General features: G+C 42.3%; 1 long non-coding RNA gene across 1 annotated transcript; it reads left to right on the forward strand.

Annotated features, from left to right (window-relative positions):
- Positions 1 to 5,953: 5,953 nt before the first annotated feature.
- On the forward strand, positions 5,954 to 9,415 carry LOC145525622 (uncharacterized). The gene is made up of 2 exons (XR_014068328.1): positions 5,954 to 6,201; positions 7,023 to 9,415. It is a non-coding gene; the product is annotated as an uncharacterized LOC145525622 (long non-coding RNA).
- Positions 9,416 to 17,605: the final 8,190 nt, after the last annotated feature.

Here is a 17,605-nt window from a genome sequence, read left to right on the forward strand (position 1 = left end):
CGACTCGATGAACATGGGTTTGGGTAGACTCCGGGAGTTGGTGATGGACAGAGAGGCCTGGCGTGCTGCAATTCATGGGGTCGCAAAGAGTCAGACACGACTGAGCGACTGAACTGAACAAGCTACTTGAGGGTGAAGCTATATTTTACTCACATTTTTGTCTTCTGCACCCAGTCCTGCATGTTTTGAACTAAATACAGAATAAATGTTTTAAATGGTCAATGAATGAAGGTCATTTAAACTTCACAAAAAGTCTCTGGAGAGATTTTCTTTCCTCTAAAGACAAGGAATCTGAGATACAGGTAGGAAAAGTGACACATAGTTAGTGACAGAGCTGAGGCTAGAAGACACTGTATGCCAAGTACATAAGGAGGACCTGGGAATTCTGCACGGAGCTGATCAAGGAGGGCTTCATGGAAGAGGTGTCACTTTCATAGGCTTTTTTTGCAAAGAATGAACTTCAGAGAGACACATAAGGAAGAGGTATCAATAACAGGGAACTTCATGAGTAGCTCCTGGAGGAGGAAGGAATACTCTGCAGGGATGCGTTTGGAGAACAAAAGGTCCAACCTGGCAGGTGGAGACTAAGGCTATGGGGGGCCTTGAGTGTCAGGCTGAAGTTGTGGCTTTATCCTGAAGCCCGTTAGGCCTGGGTGCCACCCAGACCACCTTCCACCTAAAGACCCAACTCTGAGCCTGTGTCCCTTCAGTGTCAGGGCTGTGTTGGCCACTAGCTTCAGATCCTGAGAGGATGAGAACGCTTTCACCCCAGGGCGGCACAGGGCCATCTGCTGGGCAGCATGATTCATTCATTAGCACCAGGAAGAGAAGATGAGCAATATGCCTCGGCCTCTAATGAGAAAGATTGGGAGCCGCGAGGTGCATGTTTATTACTGAGGGTGCTGCATTTATTATGGACTCTGGAAGGAAGAAGGAAGCTGTGCTCGGGGACCATCTGGAAGAGGTGGTGGGAGGAAGGGCCCATGACTTTGAGCCCAGCCTCCAGGGCTCACACTCAGCCCCCCAAGGAATGTTTGCTCAACTCTGGGTTCATTCATTCACTCAGCAACTATTTCTTAAATACCGTCTGTGTGTGCCCGGCCCCTGCATTAAGGCCTGGAGGTCTGTGCCTGGGAGGACCTAGAAATCTGGTGACTGTTGGGGACAGGTGCACAATCAGACACTTAAGAATAAATTCTGCTGGGATACACTCACCCAAAGCATGGGCTCCTAACCTAGTTGGGGGTGGCCTGGATTGGAGGAATTATCTGAGGACCCTTGTGAGCCATGTAAGGGGCTGGTTCTTTAACTTTCCTGCAAGGGGAGCCACTGGAAGGATCAAGACATGGTGTCACATGGTCACATCTGCTCCGTCTCACCACAGGGTGCCCAGCACCCCTGGCTGCCTCCTGCCTTTTCTCTTGTCTCCTTCAACCGTGCCTGTTCTGGATTCCAGCTCCTTGGGGATAATGATGCCAGGATGCTACCCACCCTGGATTTCTGGAATTGGTGTGTCCAGCAACTGGACAAATGTTTGAAGGCAGGATGACCAATGGGAATCATACTGCGTGGACTAATGACACTCTTGGTTCTCCCAACCTGACTCCAAAGGGCTACTAAGGCCCCGCTGCCCTGGGGTAGAGGGCAGCCACCCCAGACCAAGAACCGTCAGAATATCTAGAATCAGTGTTGGGACTGAGGCGTCCTAGAGCCCACGTGACAAGGGAGAGTGGAATGACTCTGGGCAGGATTCTGAGATCCAAGCTCCAAGGATGCAGGAGCCCTGCGATCCTGACTCCCTGCTGCATGCCCATGTCAGCACAGGGCGTGGAGGAATTGTGAGTGAATAAATGAGTGAGTGAGTGAGTGTTCAGATCCCAGCTCAGGCACTTTGTAGCTCGGACTTTGGAAGGGTCACTTTACCACCTGAGTCTCAGCTTCCACATCCATGAACACTGATTACAAAGCGTCCTGCATAGAATTGCTGAGATGAGGACGTGTGGTGGCTATGAGGCTAGTACAATGCCTGATGCTCAGGAAATGTCAGGAAATTCTTGAGAGAATATGTCTCTGAACATGTAAGGTTTTTTAGAAGGATTGTGCCCTATGTAGGAAATTAGACGACCTTGAGGGGGAACATTCCTTTCCCAGATGTGGCCTCCCATGATGGTCATTTCAGAGATACTGATCTCTGCTGAAACTCAGACTTAAAGGAAGCCTAGGGTTTGGCAGAAGTCACACCGGCGACCTCAAATCTAGGTTTTTTGTCACTCCATCATCAGGGACATTCAACAAAAAGTCACTGGGCCCCCACCAGTGCCAGGCACACTGCCATTCTCTCCACAACACCCCAGCTGGGACAGGACAGAGTGCCCCCCTCAAAGCCCAGCCTTGGAGACCATCTTACCCACCCTCCTCCTCTCACAGATGAGAGAAAGGGCACTGCCTGGTGACAGGCACAAGGTCACTGAACAGAACGTAGTGATCTGAGCTCGGGGACCTGCTTTCTGACTCCTGGTCTGGTTCCTCCCTGACACTGAGACCAGCGGTCTGTTCCTGAGCTTTAGTGAACAGCAGTGATTGCATTGCCCAGGTGTATGGGGAGTGGAAATGAAGAGGAGGTTGGGGAGGGGGAGAAGGAGGGAGGGAGACAGTGGAGAAGAGAATCAGCTAGAGAAATGGGAGCTTGTTAAGGCCTTATTGTCCCCCAGGCAGGAGAGGTAATTCTGCAGTGTGCTCTGGGAACTTTCCAGAAGGTCTGGGTAAGGCTGAAGAAATTACGGAAACAGAGTGGGGGCCAAGCTCCTCCAGATGCGTCTCCTGGGGTCAGCCCCAGGGTCCCCTGTCTGCTCTTGAGATGGTGGGCCTAGAGTTCCTACCTCCATCCTTATCTATCCTTGGGCTCTGCAGGGGCTGTGTGGATGGGTGTGAGGCAGAGAAACGCAAGCAGGGAATGGGTGGAGAGAGAGACATTTGTGTGGCCAAACTGCATCCTAAACTACAGCCTCAGGGGCAAATTCAACTCGTGTATGTGTCTGTGTGTCTGTGTGTCTGTGTGCACGCACATGCATGCACATGTGCTCGTCAGAGTTTTCTAGAGAAAAGGAGCCAATGGGATGTGACTATGATACTATATAGAATACATTTACACATATATGGGCTTCCCAGGTGGCACTAGTGGTAAAGAACCCGCCTGCCAATGCAAGAGACATAAGGGATGCGTATTTGATCTCTGGGTTGGGGAGATCCCCTGGAGAAGGGCATGGCCATCTACTCCAGTATTCTTGCCTGGAGAATCCTATGGACAGAGTAGCCTGGCAGGCTATAGTCCATAGGGTCTCAAAGAGTCAGACATGACTGAAGTAACTTAGCACACATGCATATCCTATACATAAATATATATATGTATATAATCTATTATATATAATTATATATATTATGTATATGTATATATATATATATATATATATATATATATATATATATATATATAAAGAGATTTATTATAAGGCTTCGGGTCTTAGGCTCATGCAATTATGGAGCTGGCAAAGCCAGAATCTGTAGTTTGCCAGATTCTGGCAGGTTGGAGACCTCAGAGAGCTGATGCTATAGTTTGAATCCAAAGGCCATCTACTACAGAACAAGAAAAACTAGTGTTGCAGATTAAATCCAAAGGCTATCTGCAGGAGAAATCTCTCTCACTCAAGGGAAGCTGGCTTTTTTCCCCCCTCTCTTCAAGCCTTCAACTGATTGGATGAGGCCCACCCACATTAGGGAGAGCAACCTGCTTTATTCAGAGTCCACAGATTTAAATATTGATCTTATCCAAAGCCACCCTCACAGAACACCCAGAGTAACATTTGACTAAATATCCTGGGCACCCCATGGCCCATGAGCTGACACATAAAACTAACCATGTCACAGAGCATGTATTTGCATGGTGTTTGGGGGAAGAGTGGAAGGCATAGTGCCTCCCACACCCAAGCCAGCTCCCTGCACCAGGAAGTGTCCTTCCCATAGAATTCAGTGATGAGAAACCAAATCTCACCCAGATGGCCTCTCAGTAAGTCTGGGAGGGTCACCCTCAGGCCTGTGAGGATGGACGTGTTCCCGGGCCAGTGTGGCACTGTGTGTCTCTTGGTGGGGGTCCCTGTCTGCAGGAGCGGTGTGTTAACTCTGTGTCCAGGTCTGGAGGTCAGTATCTGGAAGTGACCAGAAGCTGGTGCCAGGAAGTCTGTGGCACTCAGTGAGGGCCAGGGCAATGAGCACCTGTTCTTCACAGCCATGCTCTTCCCCAGAGATAATGACACACCACTGTCCAGAGAGTTTCCCATTACCTGCTGTGCAGGCCTTTCTTTGCAAGATCACAACAGCACTAAGTGGGGAGTGTCATGTCAAAGAGCTCAGGGCTCTGCTAATACAGCAATCACCTGTCCCAAGAAGCCTGTGGTATGTGTTTATCAAACCAGGAAATGGCACGCAGAACACAGAGAGATGGACAAACTCTGGTGTCCTCAAAATAGGCGCTCCCAATTATCCGGTGAGATATGTCACTGTTTGCTTTATCCATCTGGTCTGGGACCTGACCCTCTCCCTTTTGTCTAAACCACACCCCTCTTGGAGTTCAAACCCATTTCCTTTATTCTGGTCTCTGTAGAAATGGACAATAACCAGTCACCTCACCCCCCCACGCAAGGTCCCCCCCACCCTCCTGACTTCTGCCACCACCTCCATTACACCCACATTCTTAGCTTTGGTTACCATCTTTAAAGTGAAAGTGTTAAGTAGCTTCAGTTGTGTCCGACTCTGCGATCCCATGGACTGTAGCCCACCAGATTCATCTGCTTATGGAATTCTCCAGGTAAGAGTACTGGAGTACATAGTAGCCATTCCCTTCTCCAGGGACTCTTCCTGACCCAGGGATTGAACCCAGGTCTCCCACTTTGCAGGCAGATTCTTTATAATCTGAACCACCAGGGAAGCCCATCCTCCTCACAGTCAACTTGTCCGTTCCTGGCCAGGACCATGCTGGTTTTATTTCTACAGCTTTAAATTCATCCTGATAGATGGCCAAGTGAGGTCCCCTTCTTTGTTCTTCTTTCTCAAAATTGTTTTAGTTATTTGTGCTCTTGATTCTACTGTGTGAATTTTGGGATCATTTCATCAAATTTCTGAAATATCCTCCTGGGAGTCTGAGTCAAATTCATCAGATGGAAAGATTAACTGGGGAGAAAGGGTCACCTTACAGTGCTAAGTCTTCATGTTAATGAATATGTTACATCTCTCTGCTTGTTTGCTTTCATACAATTTTCTCCAAAAAGGCCTTGTACTTTTGTGGTTAGGTTGGTTTGGGATCCCCCAGAAGCAGTCTCTGAGCTAAAGATTCAATTGTGAAGAGTTTATTGAAAGGTACAAGAAATGCAGGGGGTGGGGAGTAAAAGTGTTAGTTGCTCAGTTGGGTCCAACTCTTTGCAATACCATGGTCTCTAGCCAGCCAGGCTCTTCTGTCCATGAATTTCTCCAGGCAAGAATATTGGAGTGAGAAGCCATTCCCTTCTCCAGGGGATCTTCCCGACCCAGAGATCAAACCCAGGTCTCCCGTTTTGTGGGCAGACTCTTTACCATCTGAGCCACCAGGGAAGGTAGCCAATAAAGCCTGCATAAATTAGCCAGCTTCCTTGTAGGTGACTGGAGCCAAATCCTGCAGGAAAACTCTGGAAAAACAGATCAATAAACATGCCTCAGAGTTAGCTCAGCCAAGGGACAAGGGACCCCTCCTTGCATCACTTATCAGTGAAAGGCTGCCTTTGAGAAGATATTAATTCCGAGGTATTTCTGTCTCAGTCAGGCAGGCAAGTAGCTTCTAGTAGCCCTGCCAGCAGTAGCTGGTGTCACAAAGAAATGATGATGGCAACCAAGGTGGTATTAGCATTGCATCTGCTTTCGGCAGCTTGCGGGAGAGATCCTTTCTCTCTAAGAGGGAAAACTAGGGCGATGGGTGGAAACCACAGACAGTTCAATAGCAATAAAAGGTTTCTAGCTAATCAAGCTACCATGTGAGGTTGTTAAGGCCATGCAGTTTTCAAACAGAGGCCGGATAATATGTCAAGGATGTACAGAAGGGATTCCATCATTGATAAGAAGTTTGGACCAGCTCAGCAATTTTCAGTCCTTTTCTATAGAGATTTCTAAGGCACTCATGTGAGTATAACCCACCGCTCTTTCTGTTCCCCCCATGAAGGCTATCAAAATGCAATTAAGTCATAAACTATAACTGAAGATCCATTATAATGTATGCTTTTTTTGATGCAACAAATCATTTGCAATGTTTATTACTTGGCTGTCTGTCCCCAGCTATGTGCAGCACACACTCCAAGCCCCAGCAAACACATCAGCTGTTCCCAGACCCCTGGTTGGAAACTTCAGAGCCAGTTGCCCTCTGAGGGCCTGTCCTGTGTCACCAGCTCCAGTGGGCGGACAGGCCAGGGTGTCGTGTATGGGACCTAGCTCCCACAACCTGAGGGTGCCTCTTCCTCTTTTGGCAAATTGCTTGCTCGGCATGTTGAGCAATTTCATGTTCTTCCATGTGAACTAAACATCAAAATTAATTATTTGAGCTTGAACAATCTAGTTTTGAGCACTGCAGGCTCCTACAGAGGATCACAGCTGGGTAGCACTAGATGGATTCTCTGTAGAAATGCTCTCAGAATGTGGCTTCAGAGCAGTGATTTCTTTGGGGGGGAGCTAAGGGTGAGTGAGTCAATGATGCAGTGATGGTGATCACCAACTCATTGGACACGAATTTTGAGCACAATCTTGGAGATAGTGAAGGACAGGGGAGCCTGGCGTGCTGCAGTCCAAGGGGTTGCAAAGAGTCAGACACAACTTAGTGACTCCATAACAACAACAAGGGTGAGTGAAAGGACCAGGAGGAGAAGCAAGCAATTTCCTGTAAGGAGTGAATAAAGCAAGGCACTCCCAACCCCAGTGAGTCTCTTCAATCTGAATTCTCTTTTCTGTAGGTGAATCCCCAGAGTTCTTGCGAGGACTGGATGCCACTGTTTCCCAGCTCCCTCAGTGAGTACCTGTGTGCTACCAGGCTCCTCTGTCCATGGAATTCTCCAGGCAAGAACACTGGAGTGGGTTGCCATTTCCCTCCTCCAGGGGATCTTCCCAACCCAGGGATTGAACCTGGGTCTCCTGTGTCTCCTGCATCACAGGCAGATGCTTCACCCCCTGAGCCACAGGGATAGCCCCCTAAAATGTTTATGTAATGACTATTATGTACCATCCCTTATTTAGTTTCTGAGAACATCGTGCCACATATAACAAACAAAACCCTTGCTTTCATGAAGCTTATGTTCTAATGAGGAAGATAGACAACAAACAAACAAAACATCTATAAAATAATTTTTCTATGAATGAAGCAAGTTTGTTAGAAGGTAATCAGGGGTGCTGTTTTACGCACTTCTGTTCAGAGGGACAGCCTCTCTGAACAGATAACTTTTGAGCAAAGACCTAAGGAAGATGAAGGAATAAACAATGGAAAATGGAAGGAAAGAGAGCTCTAAGCATAGGAAAGAGTGAAGGCAAAGGAACAAGCATGGGATCTTTCCAAACAATGGGTCAAGTGAGAGATACAAAGGGAGTTCAAGGCCAAGTTACCTAATTAGACCAAAGCTAGAGAAATGGAAAGAGTCGAGGAGGGCTGACCTCTGAGAGATGCGTAAGAGGACTGTGCCTGTCAGGGCTTGGGAATGGAGTTGGAGGAAGAAGTCACATCCAGGGGCCAGATATGCCAGGACCTGAGATTGAGAGAGCAGAGAGCTTTCTGGGCACTGAAAGTCTTCTCTTCCTTAAAGAGCAAGGCTCTCAGGATGATTTGTGAAGCAGGAAGTTCAAAATGAGAGTGAGCTCCTGGCTGGAAACTGGAAGGCTCATTTGCGGAGATGTTTTTTACCCTCTAGCCCCTGGTTGCACCATCTGTACATGCAAGATGAATGGTCTTGCTCCTCTGTCCACTGAACATGTGGAAGGTCATGGTGCCCCTGCCATGCGGAGGGATTCTGGGTCCTCAGGAGGCAGAGCTGAATTTACTTCCTCAGCTCCTGCCACTATGGTTGGTCATCAGAAGCTGGGGCCCCACTTGTCAGTAAGACCGTTTTCATCCACACCTGGTCTCCTCTAAGCCTGGAAATGCAGACCTTCCTGACATCTGGCAGGGCCACCCCTTACTGTGACCCACTCCCCAGCAACAGAGTTGTCATGATAATGTTACTTAGGACAGTCAGCTCCCAGCATGACTAGTGTGACATAAAGCTAGCATCCCTTTCTTTTATGAGAAATCACCTCCAAGCCACAAGGCAAATGACAGGCTGGAGCACGAACACCATCTTTGCAAAGTAGGAGAGACCTGAGTCTTAGAACCACAGAAAGAGAAAAGTGTCATCCACAGTGAAGATCCAGGTGGAAGAAGTTGGGAGAGGAAGTCCTTGCAGCAGAGCTCAGAAAGAACTTTCAAAGAACATTTCTGAAAGGCGAGAAGCCAGCCCTCCTCAAGATGTAAAACATAAACCCTGTCATTTCAGAAACAGGAATGGAGTAATGGGATGGAGTCAGGGGAGTCCGTGGTCCCGTTCCATGAAGCAGAGAAGGTGAGGCGAGACCAGGTGTCACACAAACAAGCCATAGTTGTGAGGAACCGACCATCTCTGTGACAGTGGGGAGGAGAGAGGCTTTGCCCTGGGATTCCCAGGACACCCGCCTGTCCTCTCTGGCTAGAGAGAAGTAAAACCCCAGCCACTCATATACAAAACTCTGAGTACTAACGAGAAATTCTGGTTACCTAGGACACAGACTCACCCACCTAGCCCGCCCCACACAAACCCACCAGAAAGAGCTGCTTCATGGAAAAACTCTCCTCCATCAAAAGTATTTGAAAAGGAACCAAAACAAGGTCTATGCACAAAAAGCGAGAATAAAGGAGGAAAGAAACAGTGAAAACAAATAGCAGACGAAAAAGAGTCAACATGAAACAGTTTTCATAGAGCTGAACAAATTGTGACTAAATATTTCACTATGATTTTGTAAAAAGAAAGTAATGAGGCAATTATCTCAGTGAAGCAAAAGCACTGAACAAAGATATGAAAGAAATTACTACCTATTATCTAAGGAAATAGAGAATTGAATGCATTATATAATTAACAGACTGTCTAAAGAAATAGAGGATTAAGCATGTTATATAAAGTTATAGTTATGAAGGTAACTGCCAGAAAAACTCAAATCTTCCAAATTACACACACAAGAAAAAGGAGCAAAATGGTTCACAAGGCTGAAGTTTCTTAAATAAAACACCAGAAAACATGATAAAACAATGACAGAATGTAGACCAAACATGTTTGTTGTTGTTCAGTCACCAAGTTGTGTCTGACTCTTTGTGACCCCACAGACCGTAGCACGCCAGGCCTCCCTCTCCCTCACCGCCTCCAGGAGTTTGCCTGAGTTCATGTCCACTGAATCAGTAATGTCTTCCAAGTGTCTCATCTCTGTCACCCTCTTCTCCTTCTGCCTTCAATCTTTCCTAGTATCAGAGACTTTTCCAATGAGTCAGCTCTTCGCATCAGGTGGCAGAAGTACTGGAGCTTCAGCCTCAGTCCTTCCAATGAATATTCAGGGTTGGTTTCCTTTAGGATTGACTGTTTTTAATCTCCTTGCTGTTCAAGGGACTCTCAAGAGTCTTCTCCAGCACCACAGTTGGAAAGTATCAATTCTTCAGCGCTCAGTCTTCTTTATGATCCAACTCTCACATTCGTACATGACTACTGGAAGGACCATAGCCTTGACTATACAATGACAGAAGAAAAGTCAAACATATACATCGTATAAATCCATGTAATGAACTAAACTCACTTATTAAAAGAAAAAGATATCAGATTGTATCACAAAGCAAAACCAGCTCTGCTGCATATAAAAGCCACCTAAAACAAAGGGATTTAAAAGGTTGAAAGCAAACAGGTAGACAATTGTATACCAGGAACTTGCACAGGAAAATAGAATGGGTCATCATCTAAATATCAGATAGGTTGACTTTGTATGAAAGTACTCAGTAAGACAAAGAATAACACTTTATAATGCTAAACGATAAACTCACAGTGAAATTAAAGTTACGACTGCTGCTGCTGCTGCTAAGTTGCCTCAGCCGTGTCCGACTCTGTGCGACCCCATAGACAGCAGCCCACCAGGCTCCTCTGTCCCTGGGGTTCTCCAGGCAAGAACACTGGAGTGGGATGCCATTACCTTCCCCTACCTATGGATAAATATTAATCTCATATTATCAATATTTACAAAACAAAAATAAAAGGAAACACAAGGATAAACAGATGAAAATTTTTCAGTAGTTCAGTTCAGTTCAGTTGCTCAGTCATGTCCAACTCTTTGTGACCCCATGAACCGCAGCACGCCAGGCCTCCCTGTCCATCACCAACTCCCGGAGTTTACCCAAACTCATGCCCATTGAGCCAGTGATGCCATCTAACCATTTCATCTTCTGTCATCCCCTTCTCCTCCTGCCCTCAATCTTTCCCAGCATCAGGGTCTTTTCAAATAAGTCAGCTCTTCTCATCAGGTGGTCAAAGTATTGGAGTTTCAGCTTCAACATCAGTCCTTCCAATGAAAACCCAGGACTGATCTCCCTTAAGATGGACTGATTGGATTTCCTTGCAGCCCAAGGGACTCTCAAGAGTCTTCTCCAACACCACATTTCAAAAGCATTGATATTGATTAAATATGAATTCAAAAGAATTGATATTCTTCAGCGCTCAGCTTTCTTTATAGTCCAACTCTCACATCCATACATGACTACTGGAAAAACCATAGCCTTGACTAGATGGACCTTTGTTGATAAGTAATGCCTTTGCTTTTTAATATGCTGTCTAGTTTGGTCATAACTTTCCTTCCAAGGAGTAAGCATCTTTTAATTTCATAGCTACAATCACCATCTGCAGTGATTTTGGAGCCCCAAAAAATAAAGTCAGCCACTGTTTCCCCATCTATTTGCCATGAAGTGATGGGACCGGATGCCAGTAGTAAATGGTTATAATTCAGCTCTCTATGATCACAGGTCAAGTGGATAAAGATTACGCTTATAGAATACCAAAATAACATAGCTCAATAAGTACATTTATCTCATATATTTCCGACTCTGTATCCTCAAAATGCCAAAGAATGCTCTTACTACCGCACAATTGCACTCATCTCACATGCTAGTAAAGTAATGCTCAAAATTCTCCAAGCCAGGCTTCAGCAATACGTGAACCGTGAACTTCCAGATGTTCAAGATGGTTTTAGAAAAGGCAGAGGAACCAGAGATCAAATTGTCAACATGTGCTGGATCATCGAAAAAGCAAAGAGTTCCAGAAAAACATCTATTTCTGCTTTATTGACTATGCCAAAGCCTTTGACTGTGTGAATCACAATAAACTGTGGAAAATTCTTCAAGAGATGAGAATACCAGACCATCTGACCTGTCTCTTGAGAAACCTGTATGCAGGTCAGGAAGCAACAGTTAGAACTGGACATGGAACAACAGACTGGTTCCAAATAGGAAAAGGAGTACGTCAAGGCTGTATATTGTCACCCTGCTTATTTAACTTATAGGCAGAGTACATCATGAGAAACGCTGGGCTGGAGGAAGTACAAGCTGGAATCAAGATTGCCGGGAGAAATATCAATAACCTCAGATATGCAGATGACACCACCCTTATGGCAGAAAGTGAAGAAGAACTAAAGAGCCTCTTGATGAAAGTGAGAGAGGAGAGTGAAAAAGTTGGCTTAAAGCTCAACATTCAGAAAACTAAGATCATGGCATCTGGTTCCATCACTTCATGGCAAATAGATGGGGAAACAGTGGAAACAGTGTCAGACTTTATTTTTGGGGGCTCCAAAATCACTGCTGATGGTGCTTGCAGCCATGAAATTAAAAGACGCTTACTCCTTGGAAGGAAAGTTATGACCAACCTAGATAACATATTTAAAAGCAGAGACATTACTTTGCCTACAAAGGTCTGTCTAGTCAAGGCTATGGTTTTTCCAGTAGTCATGTATGGATGTGAGAGTTGGACGGTGAAGAAAGCTGAGCGCCGCAGAATTGATGCTTTTGAACTGTGGTGTTGGAGAAGACTCTTGAGAGTCCCTTGGACTGCAAGGAGATCCAACCAGTCCATCCTAAATGTGATCCGTCCTGGGTTTTCATTGGAACGACTGATGTTGAAGCTGAAACTCCAATACTTTGGCCACCTCATGCAAAGAGTTGACTCATTGGAAAAGACCCTAATACTGGGAAGGATTGGGGGCAGGAGGAGAAGAGGACGACAGAGGATGAGATGGCTGGATGGCATCACCGACTCTATGCGCATGGGTTTGGGTAAACTCTGGGAGTTGGTGATGGACAGGGAGGCCTGGTGTGCTGCAATTCATAGGGTTGCAAGAATTGGACACGACTGAGCGACTGAACTGAACTGAACTGATCCTCAAAATGTCTTCATCTGAAATGTACTCAAAGTACTTTTTAGTATAAAATTTATTCTCTGGTCATACTGCACTAAAACTAGAAATAAATAATAAAACCAAAAACAAAAAGTTCGTACACTGGGGAAACATTTTAAAGACTTTCTAAAACAATACTTAGGTCAAAAATGTATACAAATAAATACGGTAGAATAGCTAGAACATGATAATTGAGACAATATATAAAAGTTCTACAAAATGCAGCTAAAGTAATATTAAGAGAGAAATTTATTTCATTAAATAGTAATAATAATCAAAAGTCTATAAAATAAATGGGTTCAAATTCAGTTCTAGAAGCTATAAATTAATAAAACAACACTTAGGAAAGCATAAGGAAAGATGTAATAGCTGGAGGTAGAAATAAATATATTAATTTGAAAAGGAAAATGTTTGGATAAATCTAGGCACTGACTTTTAGGAAAATAAATAAGTAATCTAATTAATGAAAGGGATAGAAAGCAAAACTACTAAATAAGGCATATGGAGGGGGAGAACCACAGATATAGAGGAAATTAAAACACTTAACTCTACATAAATACATCTGAAAATTCAAGAAAATGAATAATTGCATACATTGTATAATTTTATAAACTGACTATAAAAGATAGAAACCTAAACAGAAAAATTACAGAAGAATAAACAGAAAATGTTGGCAAATTTTCTCCCCATAAAACTGCCAAGTGGGAAATTTTTATAAGATAATTTTCTATACCTATTTTTAAAAGAAGAAAAAGAAAATAGTGGTTTCTAATAGCCTTGAAAAATTTTTAGAGCATAGAATAAAATGGTTCTTCCAAATTCTCTTGAATAAAGGAAGCATAAAACGAATTCCAAAACCTAACTATAAACTAACAGTCTTATAAACATTATTAGCAAAATTCTAACTAAAGAGACACACTAACAGTGGGTGAGATTTTTTTTTTTCCAGTAATGCAAGGAAGAGTCAATATTAGGAAATTCATGAACACATATACTGTATTAACAGATAGAAAAAGAAAAATGATATGATTATCTGCACAGATGCTAAAAAGTCATATGATAGAATTCAATAATCACTCTTTTCTTTTTAATGTATATGTACTAGTGTTCAGATGCTCAGATGTGTCCTGCTCTTTGCAGCCCCATGGCCAATAGCCAGCCAGGCTCCTCTGCCCGTGAAATTTTCCAGTCAAGAATACTGGGTGATGATTTTACATGTGTGTGTGTGTGTGTGTGTGTGTGTGGTGTGTGTGTAAACCATTATTGAGCTGTATACTTAGCAAATTGTGCTCTTTACTGTATATGTGGGGGCTTCCCAGGTGGCGCTAGTGGTAAAGAACTGCCTGCCGATGCAGGAGACATAAGAGACACAGGTTCAATCCCTGGATCAGGAAGGAGGAGCAGGAGATGGCACCCCACTCCAGTATTCTTGCCTGGAGAATTCCATGGACAGAAGAAACTGGCAGGCTACAGTCCATGATGTCACAAAGAGTCAAACATGACTGGGCAACTAACACTTTCACTTTTCAGTCATCATCCTGATCCTAAAATGGGATATCTCCAGCTCTCCAGAGAACTCCCTCAATCCGCCTTCTCAGTCAATAATCTCTCCACCAAGGGAAACTGTCCTCATTTTTTTTTCTTTTAACCACGTATTACTTTTTTGTCTCGTTAGGAATTTTCATATAAATTGAATCATACCATAGTCACATTCATTAGAATCTCTTAATTAAGAAGTTTTAATGACAACTCCCTCAACATGATAAGATATATCTCTTGAACCCCAGAGTTTAATGAGGAAACATCGGAAGCATTTTCGTTAATGGCAGGAATTCAGAAAAAAATGTTCACTATCACTGGTATTAAGCTGTGCTAGAGTACTAGCCAATGCAGTTAGACACAGAAAGAAATTGGAGTTATAAATATTGGAAAGGAGGAGGAAAATTTTTCAGTATTTTCATTTGGGAAACCCTAAAAATAAAACAAGGAGGAATAAACACCAAATAAACTATTACAAGCAGTGAGAGATTTCACTGCATTGGCTAGATGCAGAATTAGTATATAGAACTTAAGAGCTTCACATAAGCAAACAACAAATGACAATTTGAAGGCATAATAGAAAACAGATTCCATTTGCAACAGCAAAAAATACACATACAAATAAAGATAAAATACTAAGCAATGAAAATTAATGGTAAATGTGCAAGATTGATGTAAAAAAAACTAAAAATACAAAAGAAGACTTGAACAAATGAAAAGGCATATAATGGTCTTGACAACAGTTAACATTATGAAGAAATAAATTCTCCTCTATCTATGAATATAATTAATGTAAACTATACATTTAAGTATATTCAAGTATAAAAGTATATTCAAATATATTATAATGCTACAAAAGTTAAAACATTGTGATATGGCATATGAATAGACTGACAGATCATTGGCACAGAACAAAAAAAAAACAGAAATAAATCCAAATAACCTGTGAAATTAGTACATTATAAAGAAACCATCTGAAATCAGAAGGGATAAATGGATTCTTTAAAAAAAATTAATTCTGAGAAAATAGGAAGAAAATCCCCAAAAGAAATTAATTTTTATTCATACAACACCTCCACAGGAAGAAATTTCAAATGTTGAATAACAATTTCAAATGCAAAACTGATGCCATAGTAGTATCATAAGAAAACATGGGAGAATACTTTTTTATCACCTCAGAGTATAAATGACCTAAATATGATCCAACCTCAAAGGCCACATAAGAAACACCAAAAAGATTGTCAACATAAACGTTTTTAAAGACCTGCATAACAAAAGCAACCATATATAAGATAAAAAGATAAACTAAAAACTGAGAAAATATCTGCAAGTCATATCACAGTTTCTTTAACATATAAAGAATTCACAAATCAATAAGAAAAATAATCTAACAGAACAATAGAAAAAGGCACAAAACATTTGGGACAGTTTATTAGATAGAAAATGCAAATAGGTTTTAAGCATAGGGAAAAAATAATTAACTCCACAGACGATGAGATCTACAAAATAAAATTACGCTTTTATCATTTGTCACCTATTAAATTGGCAATTATCCAAATGTTAGATATTGCTAAATTACTCTCCATAGAGGTGATACCAATTTACACTCCCTCTAACGATGCACTATAACATATATCCCTATACACTCTTTGTGCTCATACATTGTTGATGGAGGTGTAAATTGGTATAACATCTATGTAATTTAGATTTCTAGTGAAATTTAAAATGCATGAACACTCTTGATCCAGAAATTCTACTTCCAAAAATTTATGCTTAGATGGATTCCAGCATGAGTGAAATAAAGTCATTTGTCCTTCCCATCACCACTGTAATGCAAAAGGTTAGATAGTAGTTAACTAGTTAAAGAAAGTACTTAAAAGAAATTGTGGCCAAAAGTGCAAGGGGTTGCAATAGAATGTTATAAAGTATAGCACTGCTTATGTTGTAAAAAGAAAGAGGAAAAAGAGGGGGAAAATACGTATATATGTATATATATATGTATATATATATATATATTTGGACATTTATAATCTTTAAGCTCTATCTTAAAAGAATGCCTAAGAAGCTAGTAACATTTGTCATCCACAGTCACCATCCACATTTATTTTGGAGCTCAAGAAAATGAAATCTGACACTGTTTCACATTTTCCCCATCTATTGCCATGAGGGCTTCCCTCATAGCTCAGTTGGTAAAGAATCCGTCTGCAATGCAGGAGACCTGGGTTCAATTCCTGGGTTGGGAAGATCCCCTGAAGAAGGGAAAGGCTACCCACTTCAGTATTCTGGCCTGGAGAATTCCATGGACTGTATAGTCCATGAGGTCGCAAAGAGTCGGACATGACTGAGCGACATTCACTTTCACTTTCATTTGCCATAAAGTGACAGAATTGAATGTCATGATTTTCATTTTTTTAATGTTGAGTTTTAAGCCAGCTTTTTCACTCTCCTCTTTCACTTTCATTAAGAGGCTCTTTAGTTCCTCTTCGATTTCTGCCATTTACCACATCTTCTTTATCCATTTATCTGTTGATGGACACTTGGATTGTGTTCATAGTTTGGCTATTGTAAATAATGCTGCAGTGAACACTGGGAGTGTTTCTTTTTAAATTAGTGTTTTCACTGTCTTCAGATTTTTAGCCAGGAGTGGAATGGTTGGATCATATGCTAGTTCTAGTTTCAGTTTTTTGAAGAAGCTTCATACTGTTTTTTTCACAGAAGATGCAAAAATTTACATTCCCACCAACAGTGTACTAGAGTTCTCTTTTCTCCACAACTTCCACCAACATTTGTTATTTGTAGATCTTTCAATAATAGCCATTCTGACAGGTGTAGGGTATCTCATTCTAATTTTGATTTACGTGATGATTAGCAATGATTGATGATTAGTTGAGCATCTCTTCATTTGCCTGTTGGCCATCTGTATATCTTCTTTAGAAAAATGTCTATAAGGGTCTTCAGCCCATTTTTTAATTGAATTGCTTGGCTTTTGAATATTCAGTTGAATGAGCTCTTTATATGTTTTGGATATTAACCCCTTATTGTTCACATCATTTGCAAATACTTTTTCCTATTCAGTAGGTTGTATTTTTGGTTTTGTCAATAGTTTCCTTTGCGGGTCAAAAGCCTTTAAGTTTAATTAGGTCCCCTTGTTTATTTTTGCTTTTGTTTCCTTTGCCTTAGGAGACAGATCCCCAAAAATTATTGCTACATTGTACGGCAAGGAGCGTTCTCCCTATGTTCTCTTCTAGGAGTTTTATGGTTTCCAATCTTATGTTTAGGTCTTTAATCCACTGTGAGTTTATTTTTGTATATGATATGACCAAATGTTCTAATTTCTTTATTTTACATGCAGCTGTCCAGTTTTCCCGCCACCACTTACTGAAGAGACTATCTTTTCTCTGTTGTGAATTTTGCTCACTTTGTCATAGATTAATTGACCACAAGTGTGGAGGTTTATTTCTGAACTATCTTTTCTGCTCCAGTAATATCTGTGTCTTTATTTGTGCCAGTTCCGTTTGATCCC

Source organism: Giraffa tippelskirchi, chromosome 11, assembly GCF_054371585.1.
Source record: "Giraffa tippelskirchi isolate mGirTip1 chromosome 11, T2T-mGirTip1v1.2.pri, whole genome shotgun sequence".
Lineage (NCBI taxonomy): Eukaryota > Metazoa > Chordata > Mammalia > Artiodactyla > Giraffidae > Giraffa > Giraffa tippelskirchi.